Genomic DNA, 25,274 nt, shown 5'->3' with positions numbered 1-25,274 from the left:
TTCAAAGGATATGATCCAAGGAGAATTAGGTGAGATGAAAAAGAATGCTGCCTTTTGGGGGAGTAAATATATAAAAATAAATAGCTTAGATCCATCAATTCTACTTGTGGGTAGGGAGCCCAGGATAAATTTGTTGTTTTGTTGAAACAATGGCCTTATGATAAAAATATGACTATTACCTTTTATTCTCCATTTTTCTAATAATCATTTTTACTTATTTTCATTTTCATCACTGTGGCTTTACCACTCTGGGATGATTTATTTGGATAGAGAGTGATAGGGACAAAGAAGGAAAGACACCACAACACTGAAATTTCCACCAGTGTATTGGGGACTGGGCTTGAATATGAATCATATACATAGAAAAAAAAGGCATACTGTCCTGTCCTGTAATTATTATTTTTATAGCCCTTTAAAGTATATACCTCTTTACCTGAACTTGCATCAAATATTTGTATTTATGTAGAGAATGAATTAAAGACTTTCTGCTTCATGTCTCACAATAACTCAGCAATGAATCTGAAAACTGATCAACTAGTATTTACATTTTACTGTTTGAATGTTATTATACCTGGCATAATATATTTTTATTATATTATAATCCTGTGTGTAGCCAAAACATAAGTAAGTGCAGTGTACTTCTTGATAGTGTTTAGCCTGAACATTATCTAAACAGTTTAGCCTAAACTGCACACCCATGATACTGGATTTGGTTCTAGTTGGGGTTTTACCAATGGCAGGTAAAGAGGAAGGGACAGTCAGTAGGGAAAACTCATAACAGGCTAGCCTTTTCCTTGTTTGCAGAAAACTTCACCAATTAAAAATTTTGGCATGTCATTCACAGCCAGGATACACACGCACACGCACGTGCACATGCACAGGCACACACACACACAGATAGTGGTTAAGAGTAGATAAGATCTTCAGTTTTTCACTGTCCGCATCCAGGATTCTAGTAGTAAATGTCACAGAGAAAAGTCATACTTTTTGGTGTGCATGACTTCCATCTACAATTTCACATGCATTTCTAGAGTCAACAGTTCAATTTCTAGACAACTAAGCTAAACGTAAGACAATTACTTATTTTATGTATGCAGATTTCCATGGACACAGTTGTTCCCTTACTATGGCAATAATCCTATGCCATGGCAGTCACTTAGATTGTATTATTTAAAGAGACAAGTCTAACATAATTCAATCCTTTCTTCACTCCCATGTCAAACAGAAAGCAAACATTAGGATCTAATGGAAAGATACAGAGGAATCAAGTTTGTCCCGACTGCACTGTGACTTCAGACAAGCCACCATTCTCTTAGGAGTTCAGTTTCTCCCCTTTTATGAAATGAGGAGCCTCTACCTGACTGAGCTGTAAAGAGTTATGATCTCATGAATGGTGGCTTCCGTTTTGGCTCTTCACTTGAGAGGAGTACCCTCTAGTAGTTAATTTCTTTCTAGTATGGGGAAGATTTAATTTGCCTAGGGAGCATTTAAAAAAGAATATTCATTTTATGAAACAGTAACTCAAAGAGATCAGAGTAGTTTTCTGGCAGATGCAGTGCCAAAATTTGGATCTGAAGCCTCACACTTGTGATGCATGTGCTTCTTGGTACTGAAGAGAAAAAAATTAAGCATGGGACTTTGAAATGGCCAGAGGGGAAGAAAAAAGCTTGAAGACAAGCCAAATTTAAGAGTCCCTCTATTCTCCTTAAATGCACATTGTGATCTTGTGACAACTGAATGATTCCAGGGAGAGGGCATATCACAGACATGAGCCTGTGACTCTGCTTAAGCCTACTGAACTGCTGACTGACTGGATTTTCTTTCTTAACTTTAAGAAAAAATAAGTTTATTTATTTATTTAACCAGAACACTGCTCAGCTCTGGCATATTGTAGTGCTCATGACTGAATCTGGGACCTATGGTGTTTCAGATATGAAAGTCTTTTTGGCATAACCAACATGCTATGCTATCTCACTCTCACATGACTAACTAGATTCAGCAACTTGGTAGAGCCTGTGAAAGTGGCCCTGCTGACCAAGGATTGAAGGCAGCAAGCAGAGTTGACACCTTTTTCTTGTGACAGATCCAGCTTCATTCTAGAAGGGATGAGAATAGGGAGGCAGTAGTGAGGAAAATAAATTTTGCTCTGGGGGTCCCAGATCAAATCTATGGGGTTTACAGTCAGCAATATTTATATACCTTTCCCATATTTGGGAGCTACTCTCTTCCCTGATCCAGCTTTCTTTTTTTTTTTTTTTTAATTTTTTATTTAAGAAAGGATTAATGAACAAAAACATAAGGTAGGAGGGGTACAACTCCACACAATTCCCACCACCCAATCTCCATAACCCACCCCCTCCCATGATAGCTTTCCCATTCTCTAGGCCTCTGGGAGCATGGACCCAGGGTCATTGAGGGTTGCAGAAGGTAGAAGGTCTGGCTTCTGTAATTGCTTCCCCGCTGAACATGGGCGTTGACTGGTCGGTCCATACTCCCAGTCTGCCTCTCTCTTTCCCTAGTAAGGTGTGTCTCTGGGGAAGCAGAGCTCCAGGACATATTGGTGGGGTCTTCAATCCAGGGAAGCCTGGCCAGCATCCTGGTGGCATCTGGAACCTGGTGATTGAAAAGAGAGTTAACATACGAAGCCAAACAATTTGTTGAGCAATCATGGATCCCAAGCTTGGAATAGTGGAGAGGAAGTGTTAGGGAGGTACTCACTGCAAACTCTAATGTACTTCTGCTTTCTGGTATATATTTTGCAGTAGTTTATGGATACGTGTGCACATAAGCTCTCTCTCGCAGAAACTGGTGTATATCTAGGTTATGGGACTTTGTTAGAAAGTGAACTACCGGAGATGAAATTAGAGTGTACTATAAAAGGAAAGGTCTCACTCGAGTAATGAAGCCTAAGGGTTGTCATTCCACATGTGAAGTCTCTGGACACAGTCTGAGGTGAAGCATGTTGAGGTGGCAATCGTTGCGTTGGTTAGGTTGTGATCGGCGGATGCAATATTATTTGGTTTGGATTGGGAGACGCATACGGGAAAGTGGGCCCTGTCCAAGGGTTCCAGGACTGGGGGAAGTAGGGGCTCTATAGTGAAGATGTGAGGTTCCTGCTGTCTTAGGGTTCAAAAACTATCAATGGATAGTTAATGTTATCATCACATTATTTGGTAATTGGGTTAAATTTGAAAAGTCCTTCTGTTATGGTTTGCTGTACAGTATCCAGTATCTTGTATATAGCTGTGCTATTGGATGCTTCTAATCTACTTGGTCTAGGCTTTTGAGAGAGTCCGCATATCAAATACACAGCCTATATATTTAAAAGATTCAGTTTGTGTTTTGAGAAACTTTGAGACATACAACTGATTTTCCCCCTCTCATATTAATTAACTACTGATTTATATGTCTACATTTTTCTAGGAGTGTACATATACACCATTCCCACCACCAAAGGACTGTGACCCATCCCTCCCGCCCACTCCCACCCCCCACTGGCCCAGGAAGCTGCATGTCTACCCCTCACCACAGGGTTTTTACTTTGGTGCCCTACTTACAATTTGATCAGGTCCTGCTTTTAGTTTCCCTTTCAGATCTTCTTACTCAACTTCTGTTGATGAGTGGGATCATCCCATACTCATCTTTATCTTTCTGACTTAGTTCACTTAACAAAATTCCTTCTAGCGCTGTCCAAGATGGGTCAGAGAAGGTGGGTTCATTGTTTTTCGTAGCTGCATAGTATTCCATTGTGTATATATACCACAGCTTTCTCAGCCACTCATCTGTTGTTGGGCACCTGGGTTGCTTCCAGGTTTTAGCTATTATGTATTGTGCTGCTATGAACATAGGAGTACACACCTCTTTTTGGTTGGGTGTTATGGAGTCCTTGGGGTATAACCCCAGGAGAGGAATTACTGGATCATATGGAAGGTCCATGTCTAGCCTTCTGAGAGTTTTCCAGACTGCTCTCCACAGAGGCTGTACCAATTTACATTCCCACCAGCAATGTAAAAGGGTTCCTCTGTCTCCACATCCTCTTTAGCATTTGTTGCTGCTGTCCTTTTTGATGTATGCCATTCTTACAGGAGTGAGGTGGTATCTTAGTGTTGTCTTAATTTGCATTTCTCTGACAATCAGTGACCTAGAGCAGTTTTTCATATGTTTGTTAGCCTTTTGGATCTCCTCTGAGGTGAATGCTTTGTTCATATCCTCTGCCCATTTTTGGATGGGGTCATTTGCTTTTTTGGTGCTAAGTTTTCTGAGCTCTTTATATATTTTGGTGATTAGTTTCTTGTCTGATGTCTGGCATGTGAAGATCTTCTCCCATTCTGTGAGGGGTCTCTCTGTTTGTTTAATAGTTTCTTTGGATGTGCAGAAGCTTTTCAATTTGATGTAGTCCCATTGGTTTGTTTCTGCTTTAGTCTTCCTTGCAATTGGGTTTGATTCAGCAAAGATGTCCTTGAGGTGTAGGTGGGAAAGTGTTTTACCAATGTTTTCCTCTAAGTATTTGATTGTTTCTGGTCTGACATCTAGGTCTTTGATCGATTTGGAGTTGATTTTTGTTTCTGGTGAGATAAAGTGGTTCAATTTCATTCTTCTGCATGTTTCAACCCAGTTTTCCCAGCACCATTTATTGAAGAGAGCCTCCTTTTTCCATTTAATCCTTTGGGCCCCCTTATCAAAGATTAGATGCACATAGGTGTTGGGATTTACTTCTGGGCTTTCAATTCTGTTCCACTGGTCTGTGTGCCTATTTTTTTTTCAGTACCAAGCTGTTTTGATGATGATAGCTTTATAATATAGTTTAAGGTCTGGGAGTGTGATGCCTCCATTTCTGTTTCTTTTCTTCAAGATGGTTTTGGCAATTCTAGGTGTTTTCAGGTTCCAGATCAATGATTGTAATGTTTGTTCTATTCTCTTAAAGAAGCTTGGTGGAACTTTGATGGGTATTGCATTAAATTTGTATATGGCTCTGGGGAGAATATTCATTTTGATGATGTTTATTCTTCCAATCCATGATCATGGGATATCTTTCCATTTCTTGGTATCAGTTTCTATTTCCTTGAGTAGCGACTTATAGTTTTCAGCATACAAGTCTTTCACTTCTTTGGTCAACTTTATTCCTAGGTATTTGATTGATTTTGCTGAAACAGTAAATGGGAGTGATTTCTCGATGTCTTCTTCTTCAGATTTAGTGTTTGCATAAAGAAATGCCACTGATTTTTGTACATTGATTTTGTAGCCTGATACCTTGCTATATTACCTGATAACTTCCAGTAATTTTCTGCTGGATTCTTTAGGTCTTTCTATGTATACTATCATATCATCTGCAAATAGTGAGAGCTTGACTTCTTCCCTTTCAATCTGTTTTCCTTTGATTTCTTTCTCTTGCCTGATTGCTATGGCAAGAACTTCCAATACTATGTTGAAGAGTAACGGTGACAGTGGACAGCCCTGTCTAGTCCCCGATCTGAGGGGGAATGCTTTCAGCTTCTGTCCATTGAGTATGATGTTGGCTGTAGGTTTGCTATATATAGACTCCACTATCTTGAGGAATTTCCCATCTATTCCCATTTTTTGTAGAGTTTTGAGCATGAATGGGTGTTGGATCTTGTCAAAGGCTTTCTCTGCATCTATTGAGATAATCATGTGGTTTTTGGCTTTGCTTTTATTGATGTGGTGAATGACATTGATTGACTTATGGATGTTGAACCAGCCTTGCATTCCTGGGACGAATCCCACTTGGTCATGATGAACAATCTTTTTGATGTGTTGCTGTATCCAGTTGGCCAAGATCTTGTTTAATATTTTGGCATCTATGTTCATCAAAGATATTGGTCTGTAGTTTTCCTTTTTTGTTCTGTCCCTATCAGCTTTTGGTATCAGGGTGATGTTGGCTTCATAAAAGGTGGAAGGGAGTATTCCTGTTTCTTCAATCTTATGGAATAGCTTAAGAAGTATGGGTATTAACTGTTTCCTGAAATTTTTGTAGAATTCGCTTGTGAAGCCATCTGGTCCAGGACTTTTGTTGTTGGGGAGATTCTTAATAACGGTTTCAATTTCTTTGTCTGTGATTGGTGCATTTAGATTTTGTAGTTCTTGGTTCAGTTTTGGCAGTGCATAGGTTTCTAGGAATTGTTCCATTTCTTCCAGATTCTCTAGCTTGGAGGCATATAGTTCTTTATAGAAGTTTTGCAGGATTCTCTGGATTTCTGTGGTGTCAGTTGTGATATCTCCTCCATCGTTTACAATTCTATTAATTTGAGTCTTCTCTCTTTTTTGTTTGGTGAGTCTGGCTAGGGGTTTGTCAATTTTGTTTAATCTTTCAAAGAACCAACATTTGGCTTCATTGATCTTTTGTATGGTTCTTTTATTTTCGATGTTGTTTATTTCTGCTCTAACTTTAGTGATTTCTGTCCTTCTGGTTGCTTTAGGGTTCCTTTGTTCCTCTTCGTCTAAGTCTTTGAGGTGTGCAGTAAGGTCGTTCATTTGAGCTTCTTCTTGGTGTTTAATATGTGATTGTATGGCTATAAGTTTCCCTCTCAGTACTGCTTTAGCTGTGTCCCAAATATTTTGATAGGTTGTGTCTTCATTTTCATTAGTTTCCAGGAACATTTGAATTTCCTGCTTGAGTGAGTCTCTGACCCAGTGGTTCTTAAGGAGTATGTTGTTTAGTTTCCAAATTCTGTGTCTTTTAATAATTTTCTGTTTGTTGTTAAATGTTAGTTTTACTCCACTGTGGTTTGAGAAGATTCTTGGGATGATTTAAATGCTCTTGAATTTATTGATGCTGTCTTTGTGGCCTAACATGTGGTGTATCCTTGAGTATGTGTTATGTGGATTTGAAAAGAAGGTGTATTCCAGTTTTTTGGGGTGGAGGAGTCTGAAAATGTCCAAGAGGTCTAGTCTGTCAATCTCTTCATTCAATTCTCTTGTATCTTTATTGGTTCTCTGCTTTGTTGATCTGTCTAAGTGTGAGAGTAGGGTATTGATGTCTCCCACTATTATTGTATTACTATTGATGTATTTTTGAAATTCTTTCAGTAGATGCTTAATGTATTTAGATGGTCCCTCATTGGGTGCATAGATGTTAATAATTGTTAAGTCTTCTTGGCTGATTGATCCTCTAATCATTATGTAATGTCATTGCCTATCTTTTATTACTTTATTTAATTTAAAATCTATCGTGTCTGAGATGAGAATGGCTGTTCCTGCCCTTTTTTGTGGTCCGTTAGCCTGTATGATGGTTTTCCATCCTTTCACTTTAAGTCTGTGTTTATCTTGTTGTGACAGATGGGATTCTTGCAAGCAGCATATGGTTGGGTTATGTTTTCTGATCCATCCCCCGACCCTGTGCCTTTTGATGGGTGAGTTTAAGCCATTGACATTTATTGATATTATGGATTTACTGTATTGTAGTGCCATTGTTGTAAGAAAAAAATTGTTTGCTCTGATATATTGCAAGTATTATTGTGATGTTCTTGTTTATAAGAGGTCTTTTAGTACCTCTTTCAGGGCCAGCTTGGTGATGGTTGCCTCCTTTAACTGTTGTTTATCTAAGAAGGTTTTGATCCCTCCATCTAGTTTGAATGAAAGTCTAGCAGGATATATTATCCCTGGTTGAAACCCTTTTTCTTTCAGGGCTTGATAGATATCTTGCCACTCCCTTCTGGCTTTTAGAGTTTGAGTGGAGAAGTCTGCAGATAATCTTATGTGTTTTCCCTTGTATGTGACTTTTTGTTTCTCTCTTGCAGCCTTTAGGATCCTTTCTTTATCCTTACTTCTTCTCATTGTGACTATGATGTGTCTTGGTGTCTTCAGGTCTGGGTTGATTCTATTTGGTACTCTCTGGGCCTTTTGAATCTTGATATCCTTTCTGTTATTCAGGTCTGGGAAGTTTTCTTCTATTATTTCCTCTAGAATGTTTGCTTCCCCTTCCTCTCTTTCTTCCTCTGGCAGGCCAATTATACAAATGTTACTTCTTTTGAGATTATCCCTTATGTCTCTGTTGTTGTTTTCAGTGTCTCTCAATCTCTTTTTAAGCTCTTTCACCTCTTTCTTTGTTTTCTCTAACTCATCCTCTGTCTGACTAATTATGTTTTCTGCTTCTGTTAGTCTGCTTTCCCTTGCCTCAGCTTCTCTCTTCATTACAGCTATTTCAGCTTTCAGTTCTCTGATTGCCTCAAGATAATCAGTATTTTCCTTGGGGGTCTCAACTGTTGTTTCCCTAATACTGCCATTCCTTTCCTCCAATGTTGTTTTCATTTCTGTGATTAATAAGTTTATTATTGCTTGCATACTTTTCTTATCTATGGTTACTTCTGGCTGATTTGTACTTTCTTTTGGGCTCTTGTCTTCATTCATGCAGTAGCAGTTTTATTTGTTTTTGATCTATCCATTTTTTTTTATTTATGTGTTTCTTTTTTTTATGCTCTGTTGTTCCTCAGTTGTTGTGTCTTGAGTACAAGTAACACTGTACTAAATACCTTTATGACAATTGCACTCACCAACCTCAGGAATTACAGTAGCAACTGAAGTAAGTATTGAAGTAGTTTAATCGTTACCAGTTAGCCAAACAATTTCTCCAGTCCGTGAAATAATAGTAACCAAATCCCAGTGAAGAAAGAGAAAAGAAAGACAGGATAGCAAGGATAGACAGTTATGCAAATCTACTATCCACTGTATATTCTAGGGGTAACAAGAGGGGAAAGGGAACTAGAGCAGAGATACACACATAGAGAGTCCACTCTGAGTCAGATTTCTTCCCCAAAATAATTCACAAATTCATAAAGGCAAAGAAGAAGGAAGAAGTGTATGACAAGATTAAAAAAAAAAGAGAGACAAGAGAGAGAAAAGGGAGAAGATAAGTAAAAGAGTTGTAATTAAAGAGCAGTGAAAAGAAATTCCCAAATGTGTATCAGTGAATTCAAAAAAGCACCCTGTTTGGTGGTGTGGGGTATCCTGCTAGGAGCTGGTCCCCAGGGACTGCTTATGGGAGGGGGGCAGGAAGGAGGTATGCTTGAAAATTAAAAGGAAGAAAAAAGAATTTTTTCCCCTTTTTTTCCCTACTCTAATTCTTAACCCAAATTAAGTTATAGTTACCTCCTTGGTGTCTAAGGACCCCTTATTGGCTGGCCTGCTAAAGGCAGAAAATCCTATTGTTTCCAGGAGATGTGTTCGGAGCTCAGCGACTAGCAGCTTCTCAGTCCGCCATCTTTCGGGAAACCGCCCCCTCCAGACTTTTTTAAAGGATTTCTCGAAAATGAAAACTAGCTCCAAGTCCTTTGATCCAATGAGAGTTATACTCAAGAAGTCTTTGGATCTGCCTTCAGGGTCGCGGTGGTCCCTGGAGACTCCCAAGAGAAAGCCCCCAAGCTCCGGGTCCTCTGCCGGCCGCCCAGCAGCACTCTGCAACTGGTGGAGGAGCTGCCTTCCCGGGCCGAGGACAATGCCCGGCGCACCCGCCTTGCCCGGCGCAGCCTGGGAAGTCTCTAGCAGCCGCCCGCTAGTTCGTGCCACCTTTACTCTAATTCTTAACCCAAATTAAGTTATAGTCACCTCCTTGGTGTCATCGATAGGGCCCCTTATTGACTGGCCTGCTAAAGGCAGAAAATCCTACCGTTTCCAGAAGATGTGATCAGAGCTCACGCCGCTAGCGGCTTCTCAGTCCGCCATCTTCCGGGAACCCCTGAAAATCAATCCAGCTTTCTAGACCTTCTTCTAGCCATGACATCATCTCCCCAGACAATAACTTGGGTCCACCTGTATATGCAGATGTCAGGCTCAGAAAAAAACAAAATCCAAAAAACCAAAACCAAAACCTAGTATAGTCATGGGCCCTATGGAATACAACTAAAATAGGCCTGTTTATAGCTATCTATAAAACAGAGACCCCCCAACTCTTTATCTGCACTATTCCAGCCTTTAGGTTCATGATTAGCCAATAATTTGTTTGGCTTTATATGTTAACTCTCTTTTCAGCCACCAGGTTCCAGATGCTGCCATGATGCCAAACAGACTTTCCCTGGACAGACAACCCCACCAATGTGTCCTGGAGCACTGCTTCCCCAGAGCCCTGCCCACTAGGGAAAGAGAGAGGCAGGCTGGGAGTATGGATGGACCTGTCAATGCCCATGTTCATTGGGGAAGCAATTACAGAAGCCAGAACTTCCACCTTCTGCATCCCACAATGACCTTGGGTCCGTACTCCGAGAGAGACAAAGAATAGGAAAGCTTGGGAGTGGGGCGGTAGTGCAGTGGGTTAAGTACAGGTGGTGCAAAGTACAAGGATCCTGATTCCATCCCGCGGCTCCCTACTTACGGGAGAGTCTCTTCACAAGTGGTGAAGCAAGTTTGCAGGTGGCTTTCTCTCCCCCTCTCTGTTTTCCCCTCCTCTCTCGATTTCTCTCTGTCCTGTCCAACAACGACAGCATCAACAACAACAACAATAATAACTACAACAATAAAAAACAAGAAGGGCAACAAAAGGGAATAAACAAACAAACATATAAAAAGAATAGGAAAGCTGTCAAGGTAGGGGATGTGACACGGAGTTCTGGAGGTGGGAACTGTGTGGAGTTGTACCCCTCTTATCCTGTGGTTTTGTCAGTGTTTCCTTTTTATAAATAATAAGTTTAAAAAAGAATACACAAATAAGTAAATTTTGCCTAGGTGGTGGGAGGAAAAGTCAACTTCAAGCAGTAATAAACTAACATGAAAACTTGTTTTACAAACCACCTCAGGTGTAAAGACTATCCATTAGATAACATGTTGAAATTGACAGTTTAGTTTATTTATTTACTAAAACAGTAATACTTAATGTTTATTTGTTAAGTAGCCTTTCTGGATACTCTGGAAAGTTCTTTAGTCATTAACTCTTTAATTACCATTACTGTTATATAAAATAGGAGGTCCTTCGCCTTGGTGCAGTACACTCAGCTAGTTGAAGTTTTACTTTGTATTTCCCCTTTTCTGTTCTTGTTTCTTAAGTTTTGTCCATGAGTGTCATCATCTCATATTCATTCTTCTCTTTCTGGCTTATCTCACTTAACATGATTCTAAATTTGTATGCAATTTCCTTCTAGAATAATCACAAATCATTTGTGATTTATATTGTATTTTTGTCTTTTGTTATTTTATTTTCTTAATATCTATTTTCTCCACAACAACAGCAGCAGCAACACTTAGTGTAACATTTCTCTCACTAAAGATTTACCTAGTGGCCAGAAACAGTATAGGAACTTGGCCAGTGCTGCAGAGAATCCTCTGCTAGAGGTAAGTCACAGGATGAAGTTGGTGAGCCCACCCTGCCAATTTCCAAAAGCTCCTCCATTGCTTTTGTGCTTGCAACCTACAAAGAATACAGTTTTGATACAAATGGAAAAATTGATTTAGCCTCTACATTTACATTTTTATCATTATGTCTATAAAGCTTACTACTTAATAATATCTCCCACGTGCTCACTATTTTTCAGATCTAGAAAGCGCTGTACTTACATATTGTAATCAAATTTCTTTTAGATGCCTGTCATCTTTCATGACTTCTAAGATTTCCACATTAGGGTGGCTATGCATGTAAAGAACTGAGTACAGAGTCTGACACCAAACAACTACTCAGTCAGTGGTAATTGTTGTTATAATTTGATTTTTTTGGCATCGAATTCTTAGGCATTTCTACAAAAATTCATTGAGATTGTTTTTAAATTGAAATTTAAATGTCTGGGTACAAGACTAAAGGTCTGTGGTTACTGGAATTCTTCATTTTTCAAGATATCTAACTGAGGATTGCACTAATAGCCCTGTATGCATGAAAGAGGATTGTTCTGATCACTTTTTAATAAATACTTTGAAGAGCTGTTCTTGCCTGGGTCTGCTCTATAATAGAAATAGATTATTTTTGAGAAGCAACTTGATAAGACTAGTTATTTCTTAGTCCATCTGGGTGATTGAATATTAGTGTGTATTTATGCTGTGCAGATAAGTATTACTTTCTGGATATGTCTGTAGCTTTTCAGAAGATACATGGAATGGCTGCTCATATTTTTTGTTTGTTTGGTTGGTTTTTGCTTATCTGTATGTTTTTCTGGATGAGAGTGACTTGTCCAAGATTTGACTTCTATTGTGAATTCAGCATTGGAGTCCCTTGAACCCTGGATTTCAGCTTATTTTTATAAGTTCATGAAACCTTTCATCAATGCCCTAAACTATAATTACAATTTAAAAAGTCACAATTAAGTTTGGTTACAATAAAAACATAGCCAAATTATTAAAACTGTGTACCACTAATGAAGTTACAACAGTTACTAAGTACTAAGTTACTAAGTACTAAGTTACTAAGTACTAAGTTACTAAGTACTAAGTTACTAAGTTGTAAATTAGTTTTAAGGAGTATAAACAATTTGGTGGTCTTTCTTCTTTGTGGTGGCAAACCATGTCAGATCTTCTTAAAGAATAATATTTGTTATGTGAATTACTCCTTGGTAAGTAGCTGAATCTCATACTTGTCTTATACTTGTGATGTGGTTGGGATTGAGACCAGGGTTTACCTAGCATGCAGCCAGAACAGTCTTCAGCAAAGCTATTTCCAAAATGATTCATCCCATCTTATGTTAGAGAGATATTTCTTTACTAGCTAGGCAGTTTATATAAAGATTTAAAATGTCTATAAAGGGGATTAGGAGAGGATTCACCCAGTAGCTCTAAACAAACTTTATCATATTCAAAGTTCCAGGTTTGATCCCTCAGGTATCACCAGCATAGGGGTAGCTTCATGAGTAGTGGAACAGTGCTGTTGTATCACTGCTTCTCTTTCTTTTACTCTTTACCTAAGGAAAACATAGAGCTCTGGGAGCATAGAGATCCAGTAATAGCTCTAGTGGAAAAAGAAAAAAAAAGCCTATAACCACAAAAGAGCTTTATTTGAAGCTTCCTTTGGGATAAAATATTTATTTATTTATTTATTTATTTTGCCTCCAGGGTTATTGCTGGGGCTTGGTGCCTGCACCACGAATCCACTGCTCCTGGAGGCCACTTTCCCCCTTTTGTTACCTTGGTTGTTTTTACCATTGTTTTGGTTATTATTATCATTGTTATTGATGTCATTGTTGTCATTGATGTCATTGATATTGTTGTTGGATAGGACAGAGAGAAATGGAGGGAGGAGGGGAAGACAGAGAAGGGGAGAGAAAGATAGACACACCTGCAGACCTGCTTCACTGCCTGTGAAGCAACTCCCCTGCAGGTGGGGAGCCAGGGGCTAGAACCTGGATCCTTACACTGGTCCTTGAGCTTTGTGCCACGTGTGCTTAACCCACTGCTCTACCGCCCCCACCCCACCCCCCGGATAAATTTTTTATTACCCTGAAAGATGGTTCTTTGATGTATTTTGGTCACTAGTCACAAATTATGGCCCAAAACAGATGATGTATGGGGAAGATGGCACATATTTTCTACCACATTACTGAGCAGAGATTAGATTAAGTTCTATGTATTTCTAGAATTTCTCGGTGTTGCTTCTGGGAAGGCATTTTATTGATTGAAACAAATGCATTATCTTTAAAAGTTTTATTTAGTAAGTATTTGAAATGTACCTTATATTAGTCACTGTGCAAAGTGTAGGGCTAAAACATTAAATATATCAGACAAAAACACCGTCCTCATGGAACTTATAGTCTAATTGGAAAGTGAGCCAGTAGTATAATTGGGGCAGTGCAGGTTGTCATATGGTCGCCTTTGAAATTTAAAAAGATCCAAGTGCCAAGGAGGTGGCTCAGTGGTAGAAGATTTACTGAGTGGCTTCAACTTCTGCCTTATGTGCCAAAGATCTGGGAGGCAGTGGGAGTCTTCAGCAGTAATTCATAGGGCTGTAAGGAGAGCTTATCAAGTCAGTCTTAATCTGGCTGATGAAGTAAAGTCCAATTTGAAAACATCATTTAACTGTCTCCAAACTTATGACCTATTCAATAATTAAGGGCTTAAGTGAGATTTTGTAAAGCAAGTATTGGGGAGGACAAGACAGAGGAAAGTTGTGAAGGGGAAGACATAATATGGGCAAAATCAACATAAAGGCAAGATAGCAGCAAGAATGAACCTGGCTGAGCAAACATGTTACAATACACAAGGATCTAGGTTCAAGCCCTCAATCCCCACTTGCACTGGGAAAACATTGTGAGCAGTAAAGCAGTGCTTCAAGTGTATCTTTTTCTCTCTCTCACTCTGTTTTCCCTCTCCTCTGTATTTCCATTTGTCTCTATCCAATAAATAAATAAAACATTAAAAAAGAGAGCAGCAAGCAAGTTGTAGGTTATCTGTATTAATTATAATTTATTAAAAAGTATTTTGTGTGGTATTCAAATTAATACAAATCTCTGGATGAAATTGAAGATTGGGTCAAATATTTTTTATTCTGAAAACTTCCACATTTTTTTTAATGCTGCATTTTGGGTTCATGTACAACTTCTTTAGAATATCCCTGAAGTTGTATTGGTGACTGTAGAGTTTCTCAGCATTAACGTAGACTCTTTCCCAAATTAAGTTTATTATGTGTCCATGTTGTGTTTTTTTTCCCTTTTGTTGCCCTTTTTTGTTTAACATTGTTGTGGTTATTGATGTCGTTGTTGTTGGATTGGGCAGAGAGAAATGGAGAGAGGAGGGAAAGACAGAGAGGGGGAGAGAAAGACAGACACCTGCAGACCTGCTTCACCCATTGTGAAGTGACTCCCCTGCAGGTGGGGAGCAGGGGCCTGGAACCAGGATACTTAAGCTGGTCCTTGTGTTTTGTGCCACATGTGCTCAACCCACTGCACCACTGCCCAACTCCCATGTTTTGTTTTTCTATTATTGGATAGAAACAGAGAAAATGAGAGGGGGAGAGGAGTGAAGAGAAACACCTGCAGCACTGCCTCACCACTCTTGAAGCTTTCCCTCTGCAGGTAGGGACAGGGGCTTGATCCTGGGTCTTTTGCATTATAATGTGTGTTTAACCAGGTGAGCTGCTGCCTGGCTCCACACCTAGGTTTTCATTAAGGAAAAAGGCATGTACCACTATACTCAATTGCTGCTAACATTAAACATCATGAAGTAGATGACATTGTCCCCACTTATGCCTCTTACAGCTCTCCACACTCCCCACTCAATCTACCCTTGACTTAACTGGTGATCTTTTCACCTTTCATTCAGCAACCATAGTTGTGATCATCTTCAGAGAAGTGACTAAGATCACAGATAGTTGCTTATGGACTGTATGCATTTACTAATCAAAACATACTTTCTGGTTGCAATACTTATAATAGCAATAATAATAGTGATGGTGATACAACTGAACACACTACATTTACAAGATTCTGTTCTAAGCATTTCAAATACAAAATGAACTGTATTAGGATAGAGAATTTTACCTATTTTATTCATTATTTTACTAGAGTCTGGAAGGCAATCAGTAGATATATTTGAATTAAACTAGTTATTAGATCACTATCACTACCATCTGAGGTAGACACTACAGTTTTACTGGAGATGAGAAAACAGTGCCAATGGTTAAAATTACACACTTAGAAGGTGGCTGAGAGAAGTTTTTTCAACCAGGCAGGCAGAATTGTTAGTTAATAAAAATGTGAAAGTAGTGTATAAAATAATTACGAAAGAAAGTTGGACTATATGCAAAAATGAAATGCACTTAGGTGGTTTTGGATATGCAAGCACTAAAATATTATATTAATAGTTATAATTTTTGCTACATGTAGAGTTCAAAGACCTGGTTATTTTATGAACTTACACTAAAATTTTATGAATTATGAGTAATTTTCTGTCTTTAGGAATATACATCATGTGTACGTACCAAATATTTCTTAACCACTCATTTTTCTTATTGGACATTTTGATTGTTTTTAAGTTTTGGCTACTGAAAATAGTGCTGTTATGAACATAGGTATACACAGGCCTTGGTAGGTGTTTCTGTGTTTAGGTAATCTCCTGGGAAAGAAATTGCTGGAACATATGGTAGGCTTATTTCTATTGCTCTGAGGAGTGCCCAGTCTGTTCACACAGGAGTTGAACTAATTTAATGCCCACAAAGAGTTTGAAAATGTTCCATATTTCTCCACATCATTGTCATCACTTCTTGTTTTGTCCTTCTTAATGTTTGACATTCTCATAGGTTGGAAAATATATATTACTGTTGTCCTCATTTGCATTGCTCTAGTAATCAGTAACTATGATAATTTTTTTCCAAGTCTGTTGGCCATCCAAATATCTCCTTTGATGAAGATTCTGTTCATGTTCTCTCAATTTATAGTGTTTCCTTTGTTGTTATTGCTTAGTTTTAGGAGCACTCTATATATTTTGGTTATTAACTCTTTTCCTGCTTCATGTGTGCTATGTAAAGATCTTCCATCAATCATGTGAAGTGAAATACACTTGAAGTACAAATATTGGATGACCCCATTCATAGGTTAATCTTAAAAGCAAACATTTGGAAAACACAGGGTGAAGCTTTGGACAATTTATGGTCTATTGTAGCTGATCCAAGAACTCTAAAAGGAGGAAGGGATTGGAGGATATTGGGGACCCAGTTTATGATGATGGGGGGAAAACTAAGTTGGTGATGGGAGTGTTGTATAGATAGATACCTATAATGGTACTCATGTAACAACTGTCTTGCAAATCATTATTTATCCCAGTAAGGTCATTTGGAAAAGATAAAAAAAAAAAAAGACTATGCTTCATTTAGTTAATCTAAATAGTATTTCTTGAGAATGCCAAAATACACAATATTAAAACATTAACTTCTCACTTTTCCAGGGAAAGATATCTTCCCCTCCAGAGAATGCAATAATTTAAATTCTTGGAAATCAAACTTGCAAATCATCAGTTCGCCTACAGGTCATCAGAAAGACATACTCCTTTAAGTCACCATATTATTATTATTTTTTAATTTTACTAGTGATTTAATATTGATTATAATTAGAATTACAAGATAACAAGGATACAACTCTGCACTGTTCCCACCACCAGAGTCCTGAATCCCCACCCCCTCCATTGTAAGCTGCAACAATTCTCTTAAGGTTGCAGATATGGGTTAACTATTATTTCTGTAACTATATTTGTATGTATTTGCCCATTTTTAAAAAAGTTTCCATGGCACACCTGGTTGAGTGCACATGTTACAGTGCTCAAGGACCCAGGTTCGAGGCCCCGGTCCCCACCTGCAGGGGAAAAGCTTTGCAGAAGTGATGAAGTAGTGCTGCAGGTGTCTCTCTGTCTCTCTCCCTATCACTCCCTTCCCTCTTGATTCTTGGCTGTCTCTGTCCAATAAATAAATGAAGATAATGCAAAAAAAATTTTAATTTTAAAAAATTAAAAATTTTCCATTTTCTTTTCCTTTCCAAGTCATGCAAATTAGAGGTCTATTAGAAGTCTATGTCTATCATATTTGTGTGGGAATCCAAAAATTCCCTCACTAGGGATCCAGATGATGGGGTAGTTTGGTATTGACCAAAAAGGCCATTATTAAGTGAACCAGTCTCTTGCCCTTAAGTAATTCTTTCCTTATCTGAAGACTTTAGATTTCCCTCATTTGTTTAAGCATTGAGTATCATTTGTGGTTTTAGGGTGTCTTCTTTGGGCCTTTCTGTTAATTGTCAAGCTAATTTGGTTTAAGTCTGATCGATCAGAGAATTTATGATGCCTTCTTAGGGTACTTCTACTAGGATCTCAGGCTTATTGAGTCTATTAAGGGCTATTAAGCACTTTTATTTTGAGTTATATAATTGCCTCTTGCTTATGGATACATGTACACCTGTACACAGTAACTTTTTATTTTATTGATTTAATTATTAATGACAAGTCCATTGGATAAGAGGTGTACAATTCCACACAACTCCCAACACCAGAGTTCCACATCCCATCCCCTCCATTGGAAGCATTCCTACTCTTTATCCCTCTGGGATAATGGACCCAGGATCATTATAGGTTGCAGAAGGTAGAAGGTCTGGCTTCTGTAATTGCTTCTTCACTGGATATGGGAGTCGGCAGGTTGATCCATATTCCCAGCCTCTTTCTGTCTTTCCCTAGTGGAGCAGGGCTCTGGAGGTCCAGGACACATTGGTCAGGTCCTCTGCCCAGGGAAGTCAGGTTGGCATCATGGTAAAATCTGCAGCTTGGTGGCTGAAAAACATTAAGATAGAAAGCAGTACAAATTGTTTAACAATCAGGAACCTAAAATTAAGAATATAGCAGGTGAGATTTGGAAATAGTTAAGAAGTCTAGTCTAGGTATATTCCAAGGGGCCCATGACTTTATTAATTCTTGCTGGAGCCTGACTGTTAATATGCAGGTGGGCTAAAGGTATTGCCTGGGGAGATGGTATCATAGTCGGATAAACAACTAGAAAGAGTGTAGTTCCCAAATATGGGAAAAGTATAAAAATACCATCAACTATAACCTCAGTCGATCTGATCTGGAGCCCATATTCAGCACAAGAGCCTGTGTAACCTCTGCATCCTTCTAGGTACACAGTACCTTAAACCCTAGCATACATCTACTATCTGTGACCTTGTTAGATGATGTGCTATCGAAAGGAAAGTTTTCACTAGATTTGAAGAGTTGGAATGCTGTAAGGAATCAGAAGAAGGATTAAGAAATACGGGCATTGTCCTAGAGGCTCTAGGACTAGAAAATATGAGGATCTTAAAGAGAATGAGTAGGTTTTTTTTTTTTTTGTAGTTTTTGAAAGAGTTTAAAATTGGGCCTGAGTGGTGGTGCAACTGGTTGAGCACACACACAACAATGCACAAGGACCTGGGTTTAAGTCCCCAGTCCCCACCTGCAGGGGGAAAGCTTTGTGAGTAGTAGAGCAGTGTTACAGGTGTCTCTCTGTCTCTTTCCCTCTCTATTACTCCATCCCCTCTCAATTTCTTACTGTTACTATCCAGTAAATAAAAATAACAAAAAAATTAAAAAGTAATAGTTTAAAATAGCAAGTTATTTATTATTACAATATTACAACCAAGTTAGTCGGGGGTTTGTTTTTCTATGAAAATCCAATAGTTAGCGTCTACTGTAATATATTTGACTTCACTATGCTTTGTGCCATTTAGGGGTATAAGATGTCATATTCTAAAACACGTTCCAGATTTCCCAAAAGATGGGTATTGGAGATTCTTTGCTTTTCCATATTCAGAAGTTTGAGAAGATAGTGAAGTAATCTATATATGTCTATTCCTTACTCTGGCATTGGCAGTAACGTTAACAATAAACAATACATAGGGAATCATGCTTAGAAACAGACATTCTATAGGCATAGAAAAAAAAAAAACCTCTGGGGGCAGACAGTAGTAGCACAGTGGGTTAAGTGCACCTGGAGCAAAGCTCAAGGACTGGCATAAGGATCCCGGTTTGAGCTCCCAGCTCTACCACCTGCAGGGGGTTACTTCACAAGCGGTGAAACAGGTCTGCAGGTGTCTATCTTTCTCTTCCCCTCTCTGTCTTCTGATTCCCCTCCTCTCTATTTCTCTCTGTCCTATCCAACAACAATAATAATAATGACAACAATGTAAAAAAAAAAAAACAGTGAGGGCAACAAAAGGGAAAAAATGGCCTCTAGGAGCAGTGGATTCAGATTTGTAGTGCAGGCACTGAGCCCCACCAATAACCCTGGGGGCAAAAACAAAACAAAACAAAACAAAAAACCTCAATCCAGGAAGCATGACATAGAAAAGTACTTTCTTCTGAGAAAATGAAAAGCCCCTCCATACAAGAAAACCAGTGACAAACTGAAGGTGGAAAAGATCTATAAGGCAGAGCACTCTAGTTTAGTGGTTGGGAGTGGGATGAGAGCGGGCCTGAGACGGCTGTGCTGAATTGTCACTCCAGTCTAGTTCACACCAATTGGCAACAATATGAAATGGAAATTTAAAGGCCATATAAAGGAAGAGTATGTGGGCAGAGAAAGCAGGTACTTCTAATTCTCTATTGAAATTTATCAAAATTCTAGTGGACATAATTCATTTTACATAATAATAGACCTTGGGGGTAGATTCCTGGTCCACAACCTACCAAAATCTGTGCCCTGCCAGATTCAGAGCCAAGTGTGTGCCACACTGTCAATACCTAAACTGAGGCCCCCCCCACTGCATGTTATCTATTAACTGGTAAATTCTCACAACTCTGAGCTTACAGATAATACCTAAGTTCAAATTCTGATCCCCAGGTCCAACTCACTATGGAGCTTCAAACATATGAGAAGACAGAGGAAATTGCCAGCTTTGATAGAATAAGATAATACCTTCAAGAAAACCCTAAATTCAACAGATGTATATAGACCTTTTAAACTTGACCATTGAAAATATGATCCTAAGAATGCTCATGGAAATGAGAAGTTCAGTGGAATAACATTTCAACAAAGTCAGAGGAAGTAAGAGAGAAATCATAACACAACTTAGTGGGATGAAGAATATAATAGTTGAGTATCACACAAAACAAACTCTCTCCTAAAGAAAAAGAACAAATGGGAAAACAAACAGTAGAGGGGTCCATCAGTAGTATCAAGCCAAGTTTCAAAGTGGTGAGTTGGATTATAGGGTAAAGAAAATCAAGAAAATCTATCAAAAAGAAGAAAAGAGAAGGCGGGGGAGGAGAAAGAAGAAGGGGAAGAAGGAGTAGTAGGAGGAGGAGGAACAGGAGGAGGAGAAGAAGAAGAAGAAGAAGAAGGAGAATAGGAAGAGCTAAAACCAATAGTTATGGGGACAATAAGATTAAGAACATTCATATCATAAGAGTGTCAAAATGAGAAGAGAGAAAAAGAAAAAGAATCTCATTTGAAGAAATACAGTTGGAAACTATTTCAAACTGAAAATGATAGACCTTCAGATCCAGGAAGCTATAGAGCTTCAAAGATACATGAAAAATGAAACTGAATTCAGATTTAAAGTCACTAAGGTACAGAAGAAGGATTAAATTGACAAGGAGAAAAGAAGACAGAATGTTAAAGAAAAGAAAAGCAGAGTCGCAAAGGAAACCCACTAAGAAACTTCATATAGACTCATCTGATTTCTCAACAAAACTCTAAAGAACAACAAGGATTGCTATGATATTAAAAAATAATAATCATGGAAAAACCTCTACCCAAGATTAGTCCATCTTGCTAAATTGTTATTCAGTTTTCCCCCAAGCCATTTATTTATTAATTATTTTTAAAATTTGTTATTAATAGTGGATTACAAGGTTATAAAATTACAGGGCATGTTTCCACACCTCACCTACCATCAAAATTCTATATCCCCCCCCCACCCTCCCACTGATAAATATCATGGATCTCACAAAGTTCTTTTTTTCCCACAGTCTTAAAGATAGTTCATTTACTTCTGTTTTCTTTTTCTTTTTTGACTACTCAGAGTTTACAGAGTAGTTAAAAACATTTCAGACAAACAACCCTTAAAGGAATTCATTACTCAAATAGATATTACAAGAAACACTAAAGGGGTTTATATAAAATGAAAATTTAGAATGATCTTTCCCTTATCTGTTAATTAAGAAACAAGGCAAAGACAGCAAGCAAAGTCTTTGAACTTGAGCTGTAAAACTGAGTTTGCCAAAAGGAACGGGGCAGATGTGGGTGTGAAATTATACTTTAAAACATATACAGCTATATAAACCAAGGTTACCTAAAACAATAAATAGAAAAATTAAAAAGAGAAAGAAGTTTGCAAAGACTACACCTCAGCGGATGTTATGTGTAGCCTTTAAAATTTTAAACTGATGGCGGGGGAGATTGCATAATGGTTATGGAAAAGACTTTCATGCCTCAAGCTCTCAGGTCCTAGTTTCAATTGGCAGCATCAGTAAGAGCTAACTAGTACTCTGGGTTCTCTCACTCTCTTACTAAAAGTTAATATAGATTGTTTTTAAAAATTAACTGAGGGGCTGGGAAGCGGGGCACCTGGTTAGTTACACATAGTACTAAGCACAAGGACCTGCACAAAGATCCTGTTGGAGCCCCTGCTCCCTACTTGTGGGGCAGGGGCAGTGAGGTGCGGAGGCACTTCACAAGTGGTGAAGCAGCTCTGCAGGTGTCTTTCTCTCTCCCTCTTTATCTCCCCATCCACACTTCCCTCTCAATTTCTTTCTGTCCTATCCAATAAAATAAAATAAAAGCCACCACGATCAGTGGATTGTAGTATCAGCATTGAGCCCCTGGAGAAAAAAAAAATAACTGAGAGGAGGTTAGGAGCTATGACAGTATAAACCCTCGTAAACTGTACCCTTTACCAGACAACTTTCATCAATACAAATTCACAGGAAATTTCTCCAACTTTCTTTCGGCTTTGGTTTCCCCTAAAAAATAATAATAATAAGGTTGGATGAATGTTCAGATTGATAACTTTGCAATGAGGGTGAACATTTAACCAGAATGCTGATATATATCAGCATTCTGGTTAAAGAGAGCTTCATTGCTATGATGTCAGCAAACCAGACCCTGTTAGGAGACCAAGGACACAAAAGTACTGAACTTCCTAAGGTATTGAGGTAGTGCACTACTAACAAGGATACAACATTGTGATAGAAAAAGGAATTATTTCAATCCTGTGAATGAACCTACTGGCTTTAGATTGGTTGAGTGCTTTCCCTTCCTGTAGTGAACTGATTTGGCCTGAGGTCCACAAGAAAAAGGTGGCCTAAACATTGATAGGGAAACTGTAGTGCAGTTCTATTGCATACAAATAGTTCTGTGACTGAGAACTGTTGCAACAGGAGGAGGGAAAACACCCAGAGTCTGTATGGAGTCTTTCCCTGGGGCTATATACCCCTGTGAAATACTGAGGCTGTTTTTTTGGCCTCCTCCCTCTCACAGTCTGCTTACAGAGGCAAAGGAAAATTCCTACACTATAGCACTACTGCCACCTTCATGTAAACAAAAGGAACCAACCCAGATATGTAAGGGGAAAAAAAATCACCTGAAAGCCCTTGTGAAAGTAAGGGAGAATATATATGGATAATGATTTCCTAAGGGATACTCATAAAGCCATCAAATTGAGGGACTTGTCAGACAAATAATTTAATTAGCATCATCCCAGTGACACATAAAGAAATTGGAGAATCTCAACTAAATGCAGAAAAATAGGTCTAAAATATCACTAGAAGGGCCACTGTAACATAAATATTTCTTCGCCAAAGAGATTGAAATATAAAAAACTTTAGAGATAATGAATCTGAGGGACACATTGAATGAAATTCATGCTAATATGGAAAACTTAGTAATCAGACTCAGTCTTTTAGAAGAGAGAATATCAGTTATTAAATCTGGAACAACAGTAGTATCTTATCTGGAATGGGGGGAGAAACTAGAGTTGGGAAAATGAAAAAGCTCTACTGGAAGAATCAAACAGTTAGAGTAAATATAATGGTAACTAGGAGAGTAAATATCAGGGTAATTAGAAGAATAAATATGAGAGAGATAGAAATATTTAAAATTATTAAGGGGTCAATCCCTAAAGATATAATGGTTACCTAAGACAGGTGCACCTAATTATATATAAAGCAATTGCTATAAAACAGGCCTCAATTTGAGGATCTCAGTTAACAAGGAAATAGTGACATTAAATGAAAGAACTGATGAAATAGAATAGATATAAACAGAAACATTTCTCCCAAAATAAATGGATGGTTTTCTGAAGTATACACAGCTCATTCTAAATTACTGTCCATATGTTGGGACTCAACATATGTGTATAAATATGTGAAGGCTGTAGTAGTATCACAGGTGCTTTGCCATAGTAATGGTATAATCTTGATATCAACAACAACAACAACAAAGGAATGGATACGATATCAGGTATGTTGAGAACTAAACAACATGCTTCTGAATAACATGGGTTAGTGAAAAAAAATCAAAGCATAATTACATAATAAGTTGGAGAACAAGTTATTAGATATTATAGGATGCAAATCAAATTACATTAGGAGGGAAGTTAATAGTTGCATGAGTCCATATTTATTAAGAAAAGAGACATCAAATAAGCTATACAGTATGACATCTGAAGGAATGGCAAAAGTTACAAGAAACAGATCCAAAGGATAGCAGAAGGGGTAAAATAATAAAATTTTTAGTGGGAGGTGAGGCCAAGATGGGTGCATGAGGCTAACTCTCTTGAAGAAAATCTTCAGATCCTGGCATCTCTGAGTGGAAATCAGATTTTCAAGTCAGGAGTAGAGACAGAAAATTAGGAATGCAAAGAAGTCATGAAGAAAAACTGATGTGTATATGAACAGCAAAAAGTAACAAAAAGGACAAAGGTGAGTGTGAATTTTCTGCCTTAATCCCAACATTCACCCCAAACCCTCAAATCCAGTAGCCTGCTGATTCAGGAAGACTTCTGCACTTCAGAGGACCCCTGAAGAAGAGTCTCCTGGCTGTATCACCAGCTCTTCAACACACAAAGACTAATGGACACACCCTTTTATGAACTCCATCAAACTGTCTAGTGAGTAAGATCTTATCAGCCAACAGCATTCAGTTCTTAGAGAACACTTGGGGAGGTGAATTGTGGGCAGGTCTGAGGAGTGAGTTACATTGATCAACTGTGTTTATGTAAAACATCAACCCCCAATTAAAAACTGGGTTAAAAATTAGAGTGGGAATAAATGAATTAGAAATCGGAAAGACAAAGACAAAAGATCAATGAAACCAATAGTTGTTTCCTTGAAAGGACAAATAAAAGAAACTATTTTTGTTAATTAACTAACTCATATATATTGAAAGAAACTATTATGAAAAGTAAAGACATTCTAGCAATTGGGAAAATATATTTGCAAATCTTATATCTAAATACAGTTGATAACTAAAATGTACAAAGAAGCCATAAAGTTCTCCAATTAAGAAAAAACAAATTAATAAATAAGTAGGTACAAGATCTGAATAGACTCTTCTCCAAAGAAGATATACTAATGGTCCACAGACAGATGAAAACAAAAGTGCTCAACTTCACTTGTTAGGGAAATGCAAGTAATAACCACAAAAGGATATCAGATCGTGCTGGTGAGTATGGAATTCATCAAGAAGAGTGGAAACAAATGCTGACATGGATGTGGAGAGAAGGGAACTCTGAAAACATTGTTGGTGTAATGCAAATTGCTATTGTCTCTATTGTATAATGTTTCCTTTAAAAAAAAAGTGGAAATATCTATCCTGCAATATCACTTCTGGGCATTTATCCTAATGATATACAAACAATTAGTCAAAGGACATATGCATACCTATATTCATAGCAGGATTATTCACA

At 38.1% G+C, this 25,274-nt stretch overlaps 1 long non-coding RNA gene across 1 annotated transcript in view; it reads right to left on the bottom strand.

Annotated features, from left to right (window-relative positions):
• Positions 1-2,562: 2,562 nt before the first annotated feature.
• The window catches only part of LOC132539922 (uncharacterized), a 276,120-nt gene continuing 253,408 nt past the window's right edge, over positions 2,563-25,274 (bottom strand). Inside the window, exon 6 of the long non-coding RNA XR_009551215.1 lies at positions 2,563-2,613. This is a non-coding gene — a long non-coding RNA (uncharacterized LOC132539922). The remainder of the gene's footprint in view (positions 2,614-25,274) is intronic.

This window comes from Erinaceus europaeus, chromosome 8 (genome assembly GCF_950295315.1).
Source record: "Erinaceus europaeus chromosome 8, mEriEur2.1, whole genome shotgun sequence".
NCBI lineage: Eukaryota > Metazoa > Chordata > Mammalia > Eulipotyphla > Erinaceidae > Erinaceus > Erinaceus europaeus.
This window is presented reverse-complemented; position numbering and strand designations above follow the sequence as displayed.